Source organism: Neopsephotus bourkii, unplaced genomic scaffold (genome assembly GCF_033783945.1).
Source record: "Neopsephotus bourkii isolate Nb327-2 ecotype Australia unplaced genomic scaffold, CSIRO-AGI_Nbou_v1 NB_739, whole genome shotgun sequence".
In the NCBI taxonomy this organism is placed as follows: Eukaryota; Metazoa; Chordata; class Aves; order Psittaciformes; family Psittacidae; genus Neopsephotus; species Neopsephotus bourkii.
The window spans coordinates 3703-24379 of record NW_026901237.1 but is presented as its reverse complement, the minus strand read 5'-3'; the positions used below and the strand labels follow the sequence as shown (position 1 = coordinate 24379).

At 41.2% G+C, this 20677-nt stretch overlaps 1 long non-coding RNA gene across 1 annotated transcript in view; it reads right to left on the bottom strand.

The window, feature by feature from the left end:
- LOC133212695 (uncharacterized) overlaps positions 1–19636 on the bottom strand; it is a 115201-nt gene extending 95565 nt beyond the window's left edge. The window contains exon 1 of the long non-coding RNA XR_009725574.1: positions 19514–19636. This is a non-coding gene — a long non-coding RNA (uncharacterized LOC133212695). The remainder of the gene's footprint in view (positions 1–19513) is intronic.
- Between the last annotated feature and the right edge of the window lie 1041 nt (positions 19637–20677).

Here is a 20677-nt window from a genome sequence, read left to right as displayed (position 1 = left end):
TGACAGGATGGTGCAGACTTTGGATCCATGATTATGGTGTTCTGGTAAGACCACTCTATGAACTGTTGAAGGGAAACCCTCCTTCTTTGGACTGGACTGATAAAGCAGAGGAGGCTTTTAGAAATTTAAAGATAGAATTAATGAGAGCTCCAGCTCTGGGACTTCCGGATGTGACTAAACCATTTTGGCTATATTCCTATGAAAAACAAGGAATAGCCTTGGGGGTCCTTGCTCAGAAACTAGGACCATACAGAAGGTCAGTGGCGTATTTTTCAAAACAGCTGGATGAAGCGAGCAAAGGATGGCCCGGATGCCTAAGGGCTGTGGCAGCAGTCATCATGAATATTGAAGAGGCCCGCAAATTCACTTTGGGACAAAAGATTACTGTACTAGTGTCCCATGTAGTATCGGCAGTCCTGGAGCAGAAAGGAGCCCACTGGTTATCTCCTTCACGTTTCTTAAAATACCAGGCCACCCTTGTAGAACAGGATGATATAGAAATTGTGGTCACTAATGTTGTGAATCCAGCATCCTTTTTGCAGGAACAGTCGACAGAACCACTAACCCACGACTGCTTGACCACCATAGAGGCTGTATATTTGAGCCAACCAGACTTGAAAGAAAACCCTCTGGAAGATGCTGATTCTTGGTTTACTGATGGTAGCAGCTTTATGAAAAATGGCAAACGAAAGGCAGGATATGCTGTCACCACCACTTCACAGGTAATAGAAGCTAAACCTTTACCTGCAAACACCTCTGCACAGAAGGCAGAAATAATAGCATTAACAAGAGCCCTGGAATTGGCTAAAGGTAAAAGGATAAATATCTGGACTGATTCTAAATATGCATTTGGTGTGGTGCATGCACATGGTGCTATCTGGAAAGAACGAGGACTTTTGAATACACAAGGGAAACAGATTAAACATGCTACAGAAATTTTACAGTTACTGGAAGCTGTTCAGATACCTGAAGAAGTAGCTATTATGTACTGTAAAGGACATCAACAAGGTGACTCTGATCAGGAAACTGGAAATAATTTGGCTGATTTTGAAGCCAAACGAGCAGCTGAACAATCTCAAATCATGTCCTTAATCCCTGATGGCAAACTAACAATTGAAAAATCTAAACCTAGGTACTCAAAAGAGGATAGAAAATTGATTGAGGATCTAGAGGGACAGGAAAATAAAGAGGGTTGGGCTCAAATACCTGATGGTCGAATGAATTGTAATTCCCTATTACCAGCTCTGGAAGTTAGTTCAGGAAGAACATAATAAAACTCATTGGGGTAGCAATTCTTTATATAAATATTTAGACAAACAAATTGTAGGAAGGAATCTATACACCACGGTTCAATTAGTGACAAAACAATGTCAGCTATGTCTTAAGAATAATCCTAAAACTGAAAACAGAAATCAAATTGGGACAATTGGGAGAGGAAGTTATCCGGGACAGCAGTGGCAAATAGACTTTTCTGAGTTACCAAGAAAAGGGGGCTATCGATATTTGTTGGTGTTAACAGATACTTTTTCAGGCTGGCCAGAAGCATTCCCTTGTAGGATAAATAATGCAAGACAGGTGATTAAAATATTATTAAATGAAATAATACCTCGTTTTGGAGTACCAGCGGCAATTTCTTCCGACCGGGGTTCACACTTTAGTGCCAAATTGTTACAAGAAATTAGCAAAAAATTAGAAATTGATTGGCAACTACATGTTCCATATAGGCCTCAGGCCACTGGGCAAGTAGAAAAGATGAACCATCTGATTAAACAACAAATTAGTAAAATATGTCAGGAAACGAATTTATATTGGTACCAGGCATTGCCACTGGCTCTATTAAGAATTCGAACTAAACCCCGGTCAAAAGAAGAGTTTAGCCCATTTGAGATTTTGTATGGAAGACCATATCAGTCCCAGTTTAAAGGACAGCGTCTTCAGGAAGTAGGAGAAGGCTATCTCCGACAGTTTCTGATCAATCTGGGAAAGCAGTTGGAGGAGATAAATAAGAGAATAGTAGGGACAAGAGCCAGAGGTTTGGATTATCCAATTCACCCTTTCAGATCTGGAGACTGGGTTTATGTTAAGAATTTTTCAGGAGATCCTCTACAGGAGAAGTGGAGCGGACCGTACCAGATATTATTGACCACCTTTACAGCAGTGAAGATAAAGGAACAACCTGCTTGGATACATTATTCAAGAATTAAGAAAGCACCAGAGCCAGAGAAGACATGGCGGATCGAACCTTCAGGACCCTTACATATGAAATTGCGTCGGTCATAATTTGGACTCATATGATAACTGGCGCACAAGCTTGGGACCAGAACTTATACCTGAAATTAGTGCAGAATGTTACTAATGTTTTTAATCGTAGTGACTGTTGGGTGTGTGCACAGTTGCCTAAATCAGGAGAAAGTCTGAATCTCCCATTAATTGGAGTTCCAATTCCTGACACTGTCTCATGGACAAATTTATGGGTGAACACTAGTAATCTGTGTTCAAAGGAAAGTTTAAAATTTGGAATAGTTAATCCTAATGTAGATAACAAATATTATACCTGCGCACAAAGATGTATTACACCAGAAACCAGGGTAAGAAATTTTGCTTGTTTAAATGCCACAGATGTAGGTCACCATTCAAATTGCAATCATGCTATTACTATAGATGGTATCGTAGTTCAATGGTGGCCCGTTCCAAAAGGGAAAGGATGGTATTGGCTATGTGGAAAAAATGCTTATAAGACTCTACCCCCAACTGGAAGGGGGCATGCACCTTAGGTGCCGTAATACCCAATTTTACTATTATTGACAAGTACCCTTCTGGGACCTGGGTTAGAAGTTTTGCTAAACGGATTAAACGGGGGTTTAATCCTATTATTGAACGGCACACCGCATTTCATAGTTTTGTAAGAGGGCTAATTCCATCTTTGGGAGTAAGTGAATTAGAGAAGGCAATTGTAAATATCTCAGCAACTATAGAGGAAATGGAAAGCAAAAATATTGATATAATCCAGGCAGAACAACAAGAGATAACCAGCCTGTCAAAAGTAGTATTACAAAACCGAATGGCTTTAGACATGTTATTGGCATCACAAGGAGGGGTTTGTTCCATAATCAATGAAAGCTGTTGTTCCTATATAGACCAAAGTGGCAGAATTGAAACAGATCTGAAGGAAATTTGGAAACAAACTAAGATACTTCATGAAATGGCCATGGATGACACTTCCTGGGGTTTTGAAGAAATATGGAAAAAGTTCACTTCATGGTTACCCGATCTCTCCTGGTTGAGGCAACTAGTTGCAGGAATACTGGTGTTAATTGCTTTAATATTGATTACTTGTGGTATGATACAGTGTTCCCTCTGGTGTTGCAAACGGTCTATGACAAATTATGAAGAGTGGAAAAGGAATGAAATTAAGCACCAAGTAGAAACAGGAAACTATTTCAAAAAGACTTTTGATGGTAATTGTAATATATAGAAAAGAAAAGAGAGTTGCAAAAGAATTTGCAAAAGGATAGAAAAAGGGGGGAAGTTGAGACAAGGGGGGGCACGAAATTACAAAATGGTATATAGAAATCTTTAGAAGTAGCTTTAAGTAGTGTTAAGTTTGATGGCTTTGTAACAGTAGCAATGGAAAATTACTGAGGTGCAGGGTACATAGAGAAAAATATGTGAAGAGAGTGCAGCTAGAGAACATACTGAGAATTCTCACAAGATAAATCGTTACAGTTGACATAGCTTTAAGAAAAAAACAGCCTAGAAAAACAGGACACAGGGATAAGGGGTATCTGGGAACTGCAGGTGTCCAGGATGGGCTATAGTTGAACTAACAGATAAGTAGGAGGATGGGAGGATTATTATGTCTCTGGTGCTAACGAACCAATTAAACTGGTATGAGCATCTACTGCGCGTGCTTCAAAGGCTGCCAGAAGTGATGAAGATCGTTGGAAGAAGTAAACGACCCTCAGAGACCACCACCACAAATCTGTACGCATACGGGGAACTCTCTGGAAAATGATGTAATCCATATGTAGCCTCATGAATATGTATGTATGCCCAGGGGCTATAAAAGGACAGCTTGTGGGGCAATTAGGGGGACACACGTTAGGAGGATTTATCCCCCGTGTCTCCCGGCGCCGCAATAAAGAATACCTGCTTGTCAGCTTGAAAACTTTGTTGGCAAGTTTGTTCCTGGAGTTTTCTCCGAATCACAAACTTCCTCCTGGGTTCGGTTGAAAAATTACTGGGCACGCTAGGGAAGTTGCCACCGCGAGCGCCTCAGTATCCCCCTGGTTAATACCTTCTCCAGCCAGCGCAGCCCAAGCCGCTCTCCTTTCTTTCGCAATAGCCTCCGCTAGGTCACTTTCTGCCCCAGGGATAGGCTCATTGCAAATTGGAGGGGCTGATGGCGCGGCTGAATGCGATAATGACTCCACAGGGGGTGCAGCGGGCTCCGCATTTTGACCAACGACCCCATTGTTCGGCGCAGGAGGAGGCAGCACCATTTGCGTGAAGGCGGGGAGGCATAGGGGTGGAGGGAGACCAGCTATTATCATAATTACGATTCTTGCCCTGGGCAACAGCCGCTTGCTCGGCTGCCCGTTTCTCAGCCTGATACTGTAACAACTCATTATGAACTACCCTCCATAAGTTTCCCAACTTTCTAGCAGTTTTATCATCTTCTAAAGTGCTTTCCCAAAGAATATCACCAAATCTACACCATTCCGCTAGCTCACGGACAGTGTGAGGGTTGGCAAAAAGCCCCTTTTCTTGCCCGTAGGCTAACAGCCCTGGCAATTCCTTTTGTAAATCAATTCCCTTAACCTGTCGTTTCCCCAAAAAGGAAATAAATAAATTATATGCCGCTTGCCTTTCCATTATTCCTTTATGTCAGCGCGCTGTTGCAGCCCTTCAAGGTATCGGCGGCACGTATCGGCCAGGCTCGTCTATACGGTCACCCGGGGCTCTCCCCGACTTAACGACGTCCGTCCCGCGGCTGCTATCGGGACCCGAACTCCTTCGTCGTCCACCGTGGTGCTCGAGTGCTACGTCGGGGTCACCATTTGTGGAAAAAAGACGGGAAACCAGTCCATCCTCTAACGCAACTAGTCTCGTTTATTGAGCGTTTGGTTACAGGTTATATAGCGTCTATAATGAGCTCATTATTGGTTAATTGCTAACCGTCGGCGCCGCGCCTTTTGTAGTTAACTTCAGCAATTTAGAGCCTCTTTTTACACCTTGTTATTGTAATTAGGGACTTTCCAGCCGGCACAACGACCTTGCCTATGATTGGTTGCCTGGCTATTGCTTACACCTTGCTTTTGTTACTGGCCCACAAGTCGTACGTGCTCTTCATGCCCCCGCTCTCCAAGCCATGTATCAATAAAATTCTCCACACTTGATGATGGCACAACAGTCATGTTGAGGTTCTGGCCACAGATTTTAATTAGATCAAAATCACGCAAAGTGACTACACGTTTCTAGACCTACCCACCATACCACTCAGTACTCCAAATGTGAGCACTTGCCACGGGAATTTTGTATGGATGCACTGATAATTTTATGATCTCTTCTGCCTCCTAGACAACAAAATGTTACCAGATTCCCACATGGTAATAACTAAAAATATCTCTGTGCCACTGAGTTAAGAATTTGACAGATCTATATTATAGTGCTAGAATAATTCGGTATCCTCAGCTGACAAAAGCAAAAGAACATGCGGACAAGTATATTGCCTTTCGATTAAGGTTTTTATCAATAAAAAATTCCCACTCTTCCTTTCTGGCCCTTTTAATTAAGAAAGAGATGGTTTTCAAATCAACTTTAACACAAAAACAACTGAGATGCAAACATGCCTAGATGAATCAGCTGCCTATGAAATAAACACTGACCTTTCTTCTGGAAAAAATGGATAATCCATTATAATAGATAGGACAGAAACTAAGATCTTTCCTTTAGAGGAAGAAAGGGAGAGCTTCAAAATAAAAATATTTACTTGCCCAAATATACAGAAACATACACCAAGAAGGTTTTGTTCCAAAACAAAACCTCCTACTGGCAGAGGGGGAGAATAATTATCTCCTTAAATTTGTTTGTTATAAAATCAAAGAATAGATTTGCATAAACCTGAACCAAGAAAGGCATGACATTAATTTAGCCCTTTGGTAGTGCCTAAATAAGCTTGTTGTGGCACTTGTTTCCAAAACTTTCATTCTTCTTTCCAGTGATGGGCACACCCAAGCAACTTAGGTATTGAGGTTTCAATAATCTTTTTTTCATTTCCCAAAATATTTGATGGAACTCACAGTCCAAAATTCAATTAATACACCCCTACCCTTTAATCTACCTATTAAGTTGTTAAATGGCTGAAGAATTGCTTTAGCACCTTGTAAAAACTACATCTGTGTAATATAAAATACGTACCATTGTCATGGCGCCATGCTTAACTGAAAAAATAGTGGGAAAAATTAGATTAAGAGAATACTGACTCAAACAAGTCTAGTGCTGGATGATCATGTGTAAATGAACAAATGCCACATTCGGAAAAACAATGCTTATTCTGCAAATAGGTATCTAGAGACTATAAAGGATCACAGCATGAACATAATTCAACCATTTCCAAAAAGGCATACAGCTATATATTCCATGGGAGATATAGGAACAACAACAGATAGCCTGCAGGAAGAAAGCAACTGGTGTATAACTAGTGCTTTAACTATAGCACTGCTGAGCCAGATGTACCCACCATACATCCATCAATCTGGACAGGTGCTGCTAGATACTCCCCTAGCTGGAGAAAAGGAGCACCAGAAAAGTCCAGAACCAGGGCCTGAGCATTAATAAAATTAGAGCTGATGTGGGACTAAATGGCTACAAGGAAAATAGAGAGGTTTCTTACTATGAGGTGCCAGGACAACAGAAGCAGCTGCAACATCTGCCACAGGTGACCAAGAGAGCAGAGAAAGGTCATCTGTAAAGTCAAAAGGGACTAACTTATCTTCTGGAAAAATCCCACAACTCCCTGCTAAGTAATCTCAGGTTACTTTACATCTTGGCAGCAGCTCTAAATTGCTTCTTCCACAGATCAGAAATCTTGCCACATGCCACCTTACAGAACATGAGGAAAACTTACTGCTGCTAGTCAATTTTCTGAGCAGGCATCTACTGAGAATAACTTCACCTAGAGGCTCTTTCATCTGTCACAAGTGTGTTTCTCATAGCCCCTAACTTCCCACCAAGAAGCAGCAACCCACTTAGAACCTCATGTCTGAATCAAATTACTGTAATTTGAGAGAAGCGCAGTGACCTTCTGGAAAACTAAACATGGTTTCACATCCACTCAATGTCCCTGCTATTTGAAATCTCCTGTTGCTGGTATAACTCTTTTCTTTCTGCAAAATCTTCTTAGATTTTTATCTGTGTACACCTGAGAAGATAAAATAGAACTGTAATAGCAGATTTTTGCCTTTGTGGTCGGCCTACAGAAGCTAGAGTTATTTTGCCAGGCCCCCAGTGGATAAAGAGATACTGCCAAACCCCAGGTTTTTTTGCATTATACCTTTACCTTGCTCAGGATTTTTGTTGGCCAAAAAAAACTGACTAGAAATGCAAGAAGGTTTGTTGTGGGGTTTTATGTTTGTTTTTTGTTTATTTGTTTGTTGGGGTTTTTTTTTTGTTAAAACCTGAAACAGGTACATTGGAAAAGCTCTAAAGTACAGATAAACCACAGTTGCAGCAGCTAATTAGCAACGTCAAGTGTGTCGCAACAATGCTGCTCATTACGTTACATCATCACCACCTTCAATGCTCAATTTTTTTAAACTACAGGATGTTGCTGCCCCAGAAATTAAACCTCAAGAGAAGCATTTCAGTATGAAGTACACTCATTGCTTTAAAAAACCTGAATGCCACATATATCAAAACTGAATAACAGCAAAGTTTCACCTCAAGTTCCTGTTAGTCCATTCACAGGAAGAGCTTTGAATGAAGATCCCATATAGGCAGGTAAAATAATTGGCACATTGCCAAGATGAAAAGCAAAAGACAAGTTATCTGTGCTGTAATATCACTGTCACACACTCTGTTGCAGTGCCAGACATGTTTTAAAGGGAGATTTGGCTTTTTCAACACCTTTAATAGGCTTCCTCAGACTTTTAATTAGTAAGAGATCCAAGCAGTAGCTCACAGCTGGCAGAATCTCCTGCCATGAGTTAAAGTCAACATAATTAAGATTCTGGAAGGAAAACGTATTCCTCCCAACACCCTTAATCAGTCAGGCTTGGTTGGAAATGCATGCAAAATGGAACCTTTTGCCTTGGCAACAACATAACCTTGGAAATATGTCACTTCCAAATGTAATAATGGAGTGATTTCTTCACACGGAAATTTAAAACTATTAAATCTCTGAAATGCATCCTCCACCTTCCTCTTAATAAATGTTCATATAAGTTACTATTTTTTGTCATTCTTAAGATCTGGCATTTTATGACCGAGACATTTTGTGCTAGCAGAGTCATAGACAGTGATGTACAAGCTGCCCATAACAGGTGACTCCTCTTTTTTTCCCCTGCTACTTCTAAGGATATCTACCTATTTCCAGCTTGAGTGAAAGCAGGACAAGAATATTCAGGTTGAACCAGATACACATGGGCAAGTGGAAATGTGTCTTAATTGCAAGCTAAGGGCTTTCCTGTCATTTCAGGTTCAGCTGCCAGCCTGAACCTACACATGTTTGTGCTCTTCATACTGTGCTCTGTTGAAAGAGCTGGCTCTCAGAGAAGTGAAATTCTGCCATTCAGACTTTGCCTCTGAAGCAGTATAGCCGTAACTAGCTCAAACTGTCAGGTTCCCCAACCTTACTCCAAGCTTTGATGCAGCAATCAAAAGTCTGCCTACTGCTCACATTTCTTTTTTTTTTTTTAAGCACAGTTAGGATGCATTTTAGTTGCAGACCCCAGCTTCAGATTCTCCTTTATGTTTACCTAAAATCATTATTGCCTACAGCCAGTTCCCAGCACCTGGCTCACTCCTGGCACAGCAGACTGCGAACAGCTGAAGATACTTACTGAATATGGTGGGCGGGGGGCAGCTGGGAACAAACTAACCAACCAACCAACCAACACCACCAAGAAAGAAAACACACCAAAACAGCCACCTCCTGAAATGCCCTACCTATCCCCAAACAAACAAACAAAAAAAAACCCCAATCACTGTCTAAAGAAAGGGTTGCCTTGAGGATCAATACAGTTCCAAACAAGCCCAAGCACTCACTACAGCAGACATGAAGAGAAATTTGAATAGAAAATTTAGAATTAGAGGTTAAAGTTTTCACTGCATTTTTTTCCTTACACTGCCTTTTTTTACTACATGCTCACCTACACCACAGCAATGACTTTCTGTTCTGCACATGGCCTTGTTTTCCTTTGTCATATACAATGTGCAATCATTCAACTCTCTACAAATGTAATAAGATTGCAGCCATTCTAGTGTCATCACATTTTATAGCCTTTTTAGGCAGTTGTAAATGACAGCACAAGGCACAAGGCAGTCAGGAATCAGGCCTACAGTACTTAAGAGTGATTACAATGAATATGACAATAATCCCTCTCTTTGTAAAACAAAATCCCAGGAAATGTGTATACACTGAGGTTAAAGCCTCTTGGAGCAGCTGCTAAGATGCTGCTTGAACTGCTCAATTATACTATTAAACCAGCAGCAGCCACCCAAGTGATTTGATTCTGTGTGCATTACAAAGAGTAAGATACTGATTTTAATAGCAGACCTAAGGCAGCCCACCCAGCTCAAGCTACAAGCACTCTGAAAGAAGCTGCACCACCAGATTCTTCTCTTAGTTCCCCTACTCACACCTGAATAATACAAACAGAAAAGTAACTATGGCAGCTAACATCCAAGAACTGCCAGGTGACTCATAAGACACTCGGGGAGCCCTGAGAAAAAGCACTAGGAGCAAGTGTTCAGCATGCTGCCATTTTGTTCTATGATAAAATCAAAACTACCCTTGAAGTGCATGACAGCATGATGAATATTAATAGTTAAAATTGGTTCAGTCTTATTTATCTTTTGCATAGTGCTTTCATACCTGCAGGATGTACCTTCCCTAGCAAAGACCAGGGAAGAGCTGCCTTTTACTCATAATATACTGATCTTCAGATATTCAGATGCATAGCTACAGGGACATGGCCACGAAAGATGCATTTCCTTTAAGCTACCATATTCTATAGACAGGCAGTCTCCTTGTTTTTCACTTTCAGCATTACATGTCCCCCTTCTTAAGACAGCTAATTTTACTTCTGCCTCTTTCACTTCTGCTCAATATCCAAGTTACAGTTCCAAGTCCAGTGCAGTTAACATCTTATTCTTTGTCCTTCCATCACATTGTTTTCCTCTGCAAATGTACAGTACACAGTTTATTTCCATTACCAGGTGATTCGGAGAAAACTCCAGGAACAAACTTGCCAACAAAGTTTTCAAGCTGACAAGCAGGTATTCTTTATTGCGGCGCCGGGAGACACGGGGGATAAATCCTCCTAACGTGTGTCCCCGTACTGCTGTACAAGCCACCCTTATATAGTCACTGGGCATACATACATATTCATGAGGCTACGTATGGATTACATCATTTTCCAGAGAGTTCCCCGCATGCGTACAGAATTGTGGTGGTGGTCTCTGAGGGTTGGTTACTTCTTCCAACAATCTTCATCACTTCTGGCAGCCTTTGAAGCACGCGCAGTAGATGCTCATACCAGTTTAATTGGTTCGTTAGCACCAGAGACATAATAATCTTCCTATCCTCCTACTTATCAGTTAGTTTAACTGTAGCCCATCCTGGACACCTGCGGTTCCCAGATACTCCTTATCCCTGTGTCCTGTTCTTCTAGACTGTTTTTCTTAAAACTAGGCCAACTATAACGATTTATCTTGTGAGAATTCTTAGTATGTTCTCTAGTTGTTTTTTTTCTCTATGTATCCTGCACCTCAGTAATTTTCCATTGCTACTGTTACAAAGCCATCAAACTTAACATTACTTAAAACTTCTTATAAAAGTTTCTATATCCCATTTTGTGATTTTGTGCCCCTTTGTCTCAAATTCCCCCCCTTTTTCTGTCCTTTTGCAAATTCTTTTGCAACATTTTATATATTACCTTTACCACCAAAAGTCTTTTTGAAATAATATCCCGTTTCTACCTGGTGCTTAGTTTCATTCCGTTTCCATTCTTCGTAATTTATCATAGACCGTTTACAACTCCAGAGGGAACATTGTATCATACCACAAGTAATCAATATTAAAATAATTAACACCAATATTCCTGCAACCAGTTGCCTCAACCAGGAGAGATTGGGTAACCATGAAGTTAACTTTTTCCATGTTTCTTCAAAGCCCCAGGAGGTGCCATCCATGGCCATTTCACGAAATATCTTAGTTTGTTTCCAAATTTCCTCCAGATCTGTTTCAATTCCACCACTTTAGTCTGTATAGGAACTACAGCTTTCATTGATTATGGAAGAAACCCCTCTTTGTGATGCCAGTAACATGTCTAGAGCCATTCAGTTTTGTAATATCACCTTAGATAGGCTAGTTATCTCTTGTTCTGCCTGGATTATATCGATGTTTTTACTTTCCATTTCCTCTATGGTTGCCGAGATATTTACAATTGCCTTCTCTAATTCACTTACTGCCAAAGATGGAATTAGCCCTTTTACAAAACTGTGAAATGAGTTGTGCTGTTGAATAATAGGGTTAAACCCTCAATTAATTCGTTCAGCAAAACTTCTAATCCAGGTCCTGGAAGGGTACCTGTTGATAATAGTGGTAAAATTGGGTATTACAGCACCTAAGGTGCATGCCCCCTTCCAGTTGGGGGTAGAATCTTATAAGCATTTTTCCACATAACCAATACCATCCTTTCCCTTTAGGAATGGGCCATCACTGAACTACGATACCATCTATGTTAATTGTTAATTGTATGATTGTAATTTGAATGGTGACCTACATCTGTGGCATTTAAACAAGCCTGATCTCCTACTCTGGTTTCTGATGTAATACCCCTTTGTGCACAGGTGTAGTATTTATTACCTGGGTTAGGATTAACTATTTCAAATGTTAACCTTTCCTTCGAATACAGATCGCTAGTGTTCACCCACAAATTTGTCCATGAGGCAGTGTTAGGAATTGGAACTCCAATTAATGGGAGATCCAGGCTTTCTCCTGATTTAGGCAACTGTGCACACACCCAACAGTCATTATGATGAAAATATTAGTAACATTCTGCACTAATTTCAGGTATAAATTCTGGTCCCAAGCTTGTGCGCCAGTTATCATATGAGTCCAAATTATGACCGACACAATTTCATCCGCAAGGGTACTGAAGGTTCGATCCACCCTGTCTTCTCTGGCTCTGGTGCTTTCTTTATTCTTGAATAATGTGCCCAAGCAGGTTGTTCCTTTATCTTCACTGCTGTAAAGGTGATCAATAATATCTGGTACAGTCCGCTCCACTTCTCCTGTAGAGGATCTCCTGAAAAATTCTTAACATAAACCCAGTCTCCAGATCTGAAAGAGTGAATTGGATAATCCAAACCTCTTGCTCTTTTCCCTATTATCTCCTCCAATTGTTTTCCCAGATTGATCAGAAACTGTTGGAGATAGCCTTCTCCCACTTCCTGAAGACTTTCTCCTTTAAACTGGGACTGATACGGTCTTCCATACAAAATCTCAAATGGGCTAACCTCTTCTTTTGACCGGGGTCTAGTTCGAATTCTTAATAAAGCCAGTGGTAATGCCTGGTACCAATATAAATTTGTTTCCTGACATATTTTACTAATTTGTTGTTTAATCAGATGGTTCATCTTTTCTACTTGCCCACTGGCCTAAGGCCTATATGGAACATGCAGTTGCCAATCAGTTTCTAATTTTTTCCTAATTTCTTGTAACAATTTTGCACTAAAGTGCGAGTCTTGGTCAGAAGAAATTGCCTCTGGTACCCCAAAATGATCTTATTATCTTGTTAAATAATATTTTAATCACTTGTTTTGCATTATTTATTCTGTAAGGGAATGCTTCTGGCCAGCCTGAAAAAGTATCCGTTAACACCCATAAATATCGATAACCACCCTTTTTTTTTTTTTTTTTGGTAATTCAGAAAAATCTATCTGCCACTGCTGTCCGGATAACTTCCTCTCCCAATTGTCCCAGTTTGATTTCTATTTTCAGTCTTAGGATTATTCTTAAGACATAGCTGACATTGTTTTGTCACTAATTGAACTGTGGTGTATAGATTTGTTTGTCTAAATATTTATGCAAAGAGTTGCTACCCCAATGAGTTTTATTATGTTCTTCCTGAGCTAACATCCAGAGCTGGTTATAGGGGATTACAATTTGCCCACCAGGTATTTGAGCCCAACCCTCTATTTTCCTGTCCCTTTAGATTCTCAATCAATTTTCTATCCTCTTTTGAATATCTAGGTTTAGATTTTTCAATTGGTAGTTTGCCGTCAGGGATTAGGGACATGATTTGAAATTGTTCAGCTGCTCGTTTGGCTTCAAAATTGGCCAAATTATTTCCAATTTCTTGATCAGAGCCACCTTGTTGATGCCCTTTACAGTACATAACAGCTACTTCTTCAGGTAGCTGAACAGCTTCCAGTAATTGTAGAATTTCTGTAGCATGGTTAACCTATTTCCCTTGTGTGTTCAAAGGTCCACATTCTTTCCAGATAGCACCATGGACATGGACCACACCAAATGCATATTTAGAATCAGTCCTAATATTTATCCTTTTATCTTTAGCCAGTTCCAGGGCTCTTATTAATGCTATTATTTTTGACTTCTGGGCAGAGGTGTTACCAGGTGAAGGTTTAGATTTTTTTTTTTTTCCCTGTGAAGTGGTGGTAATGGCATATCCTGCCTTTCATTTACCATTTTTCATGAAGCTACTACCATCAGTAAACCAAGAATCAGCATCTTCCAGAGGTCTTTCTTTCAAGTCTGGTCGGCTCGAATATACAGTCTCTATGGTGGTCAAGCAGTCTTTTGTTAGTGGTTCTGTCGATTGCTCCTGCAAAAGGATGCTGGATTCACAACGTTAGTGACCGCAATTTCTGTATTATCCTGTTTTACAATAGTGGCCTGGTATTTAAAAAAACGTGAAGGAGATAACCTCCTTTCTGCTCCAGGACTACTGATACCACATGGGACACTAGTACAGTAATCTTTTGTCCCAAAGTAAATTTGCAAGCCTCTTTAATATTTGTGATAACTGCTGCCATAGCTTTTAGGCATCTGGGCCATCCTTTGCTCGCTTCATCCAGCTGTTTTGAAAAATAGGCCACTGCCCTTCTGTAGGGTCCTAGTTTTTGAGCAAGGACCCCCAAAGCTATTCCTTGCTCTTCACAGGAATATAGCCAAAAGGATTTAGTCACATCCAGGAGTCACAGAGCTGCAGTTCTCATTAGCTCTGTTTTTAAATTTCTAAAAACCCCTTCTGCTGTATCAGTCCATTCTAAAGAGGGAGAGTTTCCTTTCAACAGGTCATATAGGGGTCTTACCAGAACACCATAATCATGGATCCAAAATCTGCACCATCCAGTCATTCCCAGGGATGTCCGGAGCTCCTTGACGGTCGCTGGTCTTGGAGTCTGGCAAATGGCTTCTTTTCTAGCAGTTCCAAGTTCTCTCTGTCCTCCTGTTATTTCATATCCTAGGTAGGAAACTTGGGTTTGGGTTAGTTGGGCCTTGTTTGGATACCCGATAACCATTCAGTCCCAGAAAATTTAACAATTCCACTGTCCACTTGATACATTCTTCCTTTGTTTCTGTAGCAATTAACAGGTCATCCACATATTGTAACAGAGTCCCGTTTGAGTAGGTGGCTTCCATGATTCTAGTTCTCATGCTAGCTGATTTCCAAAAATTGCTGGACTGTTTGTTTTTTTAACCCTTTATGTAAACTATCCAAGTTAATTGAGTTTCCCTTCCTCTGTCAGGATTTTCCCATTTAAAAGCCAATAATTGTGGCTTTCTTTGGCCAGTGGTAAGCAAAAGAAAGTGTCTTTTAAATCCAGGACGGCAAACCATTTTTGATTATTATTCAATTAATAATCTATATTTTAAAATTTATCAATTTTTTTTTTTATTCCCTTTGATCTTCTAATTTTAAGGGATACTGTTTTATTCTAATTGGGTAGGCCCCCCCTTTTTATTTCCACTATAACAGGCAAAGCATTTTTCGCCTTACCTGGAACTTCAGGTGCCCATACTCCCACATACACCTGATTAAGGATTTCTTCTATTTCAGGGAGGTCCTCCTTTTTGCTTTTCTGTTGAATTAAACTCAAAACTGCAATTAATTGTTTTTAACTCTGAAGTCCATTTTGCCTTCTTTAAATGTTGCTTCTCGCCCTAACAAAGATTTTAGAGAATTTGGCATGCATAAAAATTTATGCATTCCGATTTGTTTTCCCAATTTGTACTTTAAAGGTTCCAAAAAGAATGCCTTTTTTTTTTTTTCCTCTTTTCCTTGGTGGCCAGTAGCTCCCACATCTGTAACGAATTCTTTTCTCTCTTATTTAACACCAAATAAGTTACTCCTGTATCCACTAAAATTCCACTTTATTTCCCCTAGTTCATAGTCTTAATGTAACCAGTGGATCTGCTAGGGTATATTCCCCAGGTCCCCGTCAGTTTAGTTCCAGTTCAGTCACCGGAGCCACTCCATGGCACTGCCCTCCCCAGGCAGTCTCACTTCCAGCGTCCAAAACCCCCCATAGCACGCACACCGGTCCGGTCCCACAGAAGAGAAGAGCCCACTCCCCCACCTCCTGCAGACATCCCTCCTCCCACGCTCAAACACTGGAGCTGCTCGAGCTCCCCTCCTTTCCCCCTTGGTTTTCCTTTTTTTTTTTTTCTTTTTCTCACAGCAGCTCCCCCTGCTCTGCAGGGCCTGCAGATGCCTGCCTCTGCAACGGCACTTCTGGTTTAACCCCTTCTTAACTCTGAATGTGGATGTGCCGCTTGTTGCCAGTGACAGAAATCTCTTCCTCCTTATCAATATCAGATAGGACAGAGGCAGAGGGTGCTCCTCTCGGAGGTACCTGTAGTACGTGATTTTCCACCTTATGTTCCTGATTACTGTTTTTTAACTTTAAACATCTTTCCCCAATATCAGAGGCTGAGCATCTCCAGCGTAACTTTCAGTTTTTCCCTGTCCTTTTCCAAAGCCAAAATTAAGGAATCTGGTGGAGCTATATTAATTTTGCATTCAGTCTGTCACTCTGTGTGATTTCTTAAAGTGAAAAACGTATCTGCATAAATTACTTCATCCCATTTTCCTTGCCCCCTTAAAACAACATTAATTGTAACAATGTATTATAGTTCAGAGTTCCATTTTTAGGCCATTTTTCCTGATCTTCCAAAGTATACAAAGTGCCACCATTGGTTACAATATTTTACCAATATTTTCTTATTTACCAAGCCCCCAGGAGACCCTCCAAGTTTTTTTCCAGTGTGCCAAAATGCACCCAAAAGGATTCTTTTTCAAGATCTCTTCACTCTGCTGATTTTCCATTATCAATCTCACATTCACACACACACACACAGATGGGATCCCCAGACATACTCCACACAGTTACAACACTTGAGACAAAGACAGAGACTTAAATTCAACCAAACAAACAACAGTTAATAACACAGTTATAACATCCTGTCACCAGTACCAGAATCGCAAGACCAAAATCATTACTGTAACAAGCCACAAAATAAGCGAATACCAGTAGAATCAAAAGCAATACTTCCTAACCCTTATAGCTCAGACCATATTGTAACATTAATAGGGGGGTTTCCTTGAACCCTTTATAGTTGACCAGCCTGTCAGTGTCCCAGGAAGGATGAGACCCTTGTGTCCGACCAGCCTGTCTGCGTCCCACTGTGGGAACCATACTGAACAGCCCACTGTATTGGAGGGTGATTCTACTAACCTATTCAGGGACCCCCGCTGACAGCATCACTGAAAAAAATCCCTTATGGGCTGTTGATAGCACACTGGACCCAAAACCATTTCCACAAGACACCCCCCTGTGTCTTGTAGGACCTAAATCACAAGATGATACCCCCTGCTTAGTTATAGCAGTCTGTCACTGATACCAAAACCACAAGACCAAAATCCTTAATATAACAAGCCACAAAATAAATCAAATACAAGTAAAATCCAAAACCTTTTTCTGCAAGACACCCCCTGCGTCTTGCAAGACCCAAACCACAAGAAGCCCCCTGCTTCCTTTGGGTGTATACCAGTAAAATCCAAAACCTTTTTCTGCAAGACACCCCCTGCGTCTTGCAGGACCCAAACCACAAGAAGCCCCCTGCTTCCTTTGGGTGTATACCAGTAAAATCCAAAACCTTTTTCTGCAAGACACCCCCTGCGTCTTGCAGGACCCAAACCACAAGAAGCCCCCTGCTTCTTGTGGGCGTATACCGAACGGACGCTAGCAGCCGGGTATACGCCTTTACCTACGAGATTTCTTATCTCGATTTACGGAAGGCTTCCAAACCATGCGTACGCTTACCAAGCCAATTTACCAAACCAATTTACCAAACCAATTTACCAAACCAATTTACCAAACCAATTTACTAAACCAATTTACCAAACCGAGGTGCCCCCTGCACCTTACAGACTATACAAAAAAAAGAATACCTTTTATGAGATGGTCCTTGTCTGCTCCCGCAGCGATCCGAATGAGTCGAGGGGTCCCTCCAGGAAAAATTCCCGAGGGCCCTAGGGAGCCCTGTCCTCAGCGGGTCCTGCAGCCGAGCAGAGGGGGTCCCATCTGGGTCGCCAAATTGATTCGGAGAAAACTCCAGGAACAAACTTGCCAACAAAGTTTTCAAGCTGACAAGCAGGTATTCTTTATTGCGGCGCCGGGAGACACGGGGGATAAATCCTCCTAACGTGTGTCCCCGTACTGCTATACAAGCCACCCTTATATAGTCACTGGACATACATACATATTCATGAGGCTACATATGGATTACATCATTTTCCAGAGAGTTCCCCGCATGCGTACAGAATTGTGGTGGTGGTCTCTGAGGGTCGGTTACTTCTTCCAACAATCTTCATCACTTCTGGCAGCCTTTGAAGCACGCGCAGTAGATGCTCATACCAGTTTAATTGGTTCGTTAGCACCAGAGACATAATAATCCTCCTATCCTCCTACTTATCAGTTAGTTCAACTGTAGCCCATCCTGGACACCTGCCATTCCCAGATACTCCTTATCCCTGTGTCCTGTTCTTCTAGACTGTTTTTCTTAAAACTAGGCCAACTATAACGATTTATCTTGTGAGAATTCTTAGTATGTTCTCTAGTTGTACTCTGTTTTTTTTTCTCTATGTATCCTGCACCTCAGTAATTTTCCAGTGCTACTGTTACAAAGCCATCAAACTTAACATTACGTAAAACTTCTTATAAAAGTTTCTATATCCCATTTTGTGATTTTGTGCCCCTTTGTCTCACAGGACATCTTCCTTTACTTAAGCTACTGTGGCATGCACACTGAGTACACAGTTGCAGGACTTCTACTTCCTTCCTCACCTCACTGGCAGCCATCAGGCAGTAATCATTGTCCTCTCAGCATCAGCCCCTTTTCCTCCTTCCTCTTCTGTCCATAGACTGCCTCAGTTTTCTTCTGAGCCCTGATTATCATCTCCCTGAGCTTTCCACCATCTCTACTTTCAAGGACTTTACCTGCACCTCCATAAATGTTCTCACTAGTACATGCATCTTCTTTTAGAATTAACAAAGACCAATATTTAAAAGACTTACCAAAGTTAACGCAAGAGGACACATAACAAAACTATAACAGACAGTTATCAGACAGCTGTTAGACTAAAAGCTATTTTTATACTGGTAAAACATCACTGACTTTAGCAAGTTACTCAATATAATAACATGTGAAGAAGGTCAAAAATCTTAACTAACATTTCACCTCTTCTCCAGCACACACCACCAAAAACCAGATACTCATATAGGCAAAAAAATAATAACAAAAAACCAAACAAACAACAAACACCCCAAAACCAGGCTGGGTTTTTGCTACAAAAAAAAGCAAATTAGGGAGAAAACACCATGCCCTTCAGAAAATACCATACTTCAGGGCACCAACCTAAAACAGAACAACAAAGCCCCACAAAACCAAGCCGGACAAACGCATACCCCAACTACCTCACCCTCCCCCCCCCCCCCCGGAGATTATCACCCCCTCATCACTTCAAGAGGCCTCAGGTCACTCTTCGATAAGGAAACCAAGGCAGAAACAAACACCACAAACTCCAGACTTTCAAAACCAGGTTATGAAATGAAGCAGATAACCTACTTGGTCAAGGGGTTCATCCCACTGCGCTGTGGCCACCATGTGAGAAGGGTCCTGCAGAACCCCAGAAATGAGATAGGGCAAGAAGGGACCCTGTGCGACGCTGGTGGGCAGGGACCTCACCAACCCACACACCCGCAATGGCTGACGATGGCAACAGGCTCCTTTGAGGTTCAGGATCATCAAGCCAGGTCAAATCCAAAACCAACCTCAGAAATCCAAAGGTAAGTCCAGGGGGCCTGAAGAGAGGCTGTCTGCTGCAGCATTGCTAGAAAGAGGTGGAAAAACCTGTTCTGAGCTTAAATAGTGCCTGGACCAGGTGGGGCTGGTCAAGGCCACTAACACCTTCCTGGGTCCCCAGTACACTCAAAATGCATTGGTTTCACCAGGTGGGGTTACACCTGTTAGAAACGAGCAGGTTGAGTGCAGAAATAACATTTCAGAGCACAATATCCTGCATTAAATCTCCCCTTGTGCTCCTAACTAAGGAGTTTGTTGTTATAACTTTGTTTCCATTCATTTCTAAAAGGAATATCAGGAATTGCTAGCCCTAAACTAAACCCTAATCTTAGTCCAAAATGCATGCTAAAGCCATCAGTCACATGCACTGCACCTTCTAAACTGCCCTTACATGAGGGACGGCTGAAGCAGCCTTGCTGGGGTAAGGTGTGATGAAAGGTTTGCATGTGCCAGGATTTGGCTCAGGGAATGTTTGGTTGATACCAACGGCTTTACACGTGCATTTACATGCAAAATATTAACTAGGAGATGGGAGTTGCAGTATTTAGGATTCTGGTGTGAGACAAATCAAAGACAAACATGATTCTAAAGTAATCCATTTTCTAATTTAAGCTGCTCAAGTGTAGAAAATCTCTCTCACAACCCTGATTTGTCATTTTTTTGACTAGTACCAAAGATTTTCTCTCTCCTATAGGTTCTAGTTTGTTGAACCACTGGTTTATACAGCTTGTTATCCTGCCAGAAAAAGCGGACACCAACCAATGCCTTAGAGGCCTTTCTGCTTGTACAGCTGCTCTATTTGCATGAAGTAGCACAAAAGGTGAACATGGAGTTAAATTTTTCCTGATCCCTGAGGCAATCAGTATATTCCTTGGAGTATGAAATTTGATTACGCTTATTATCTTAGCTTGCATAGCTCTGACTGTCCTTACTGCATATAAAATACTTCAATCCTGTTAGAGATCCTGCACAGCACTTTAATAGTTTCCTCAGGGAGGGGATGCCACAGGTATACTGTGCTAAATGAAAGTCCATCGACCCGAATATCAAAATATTACA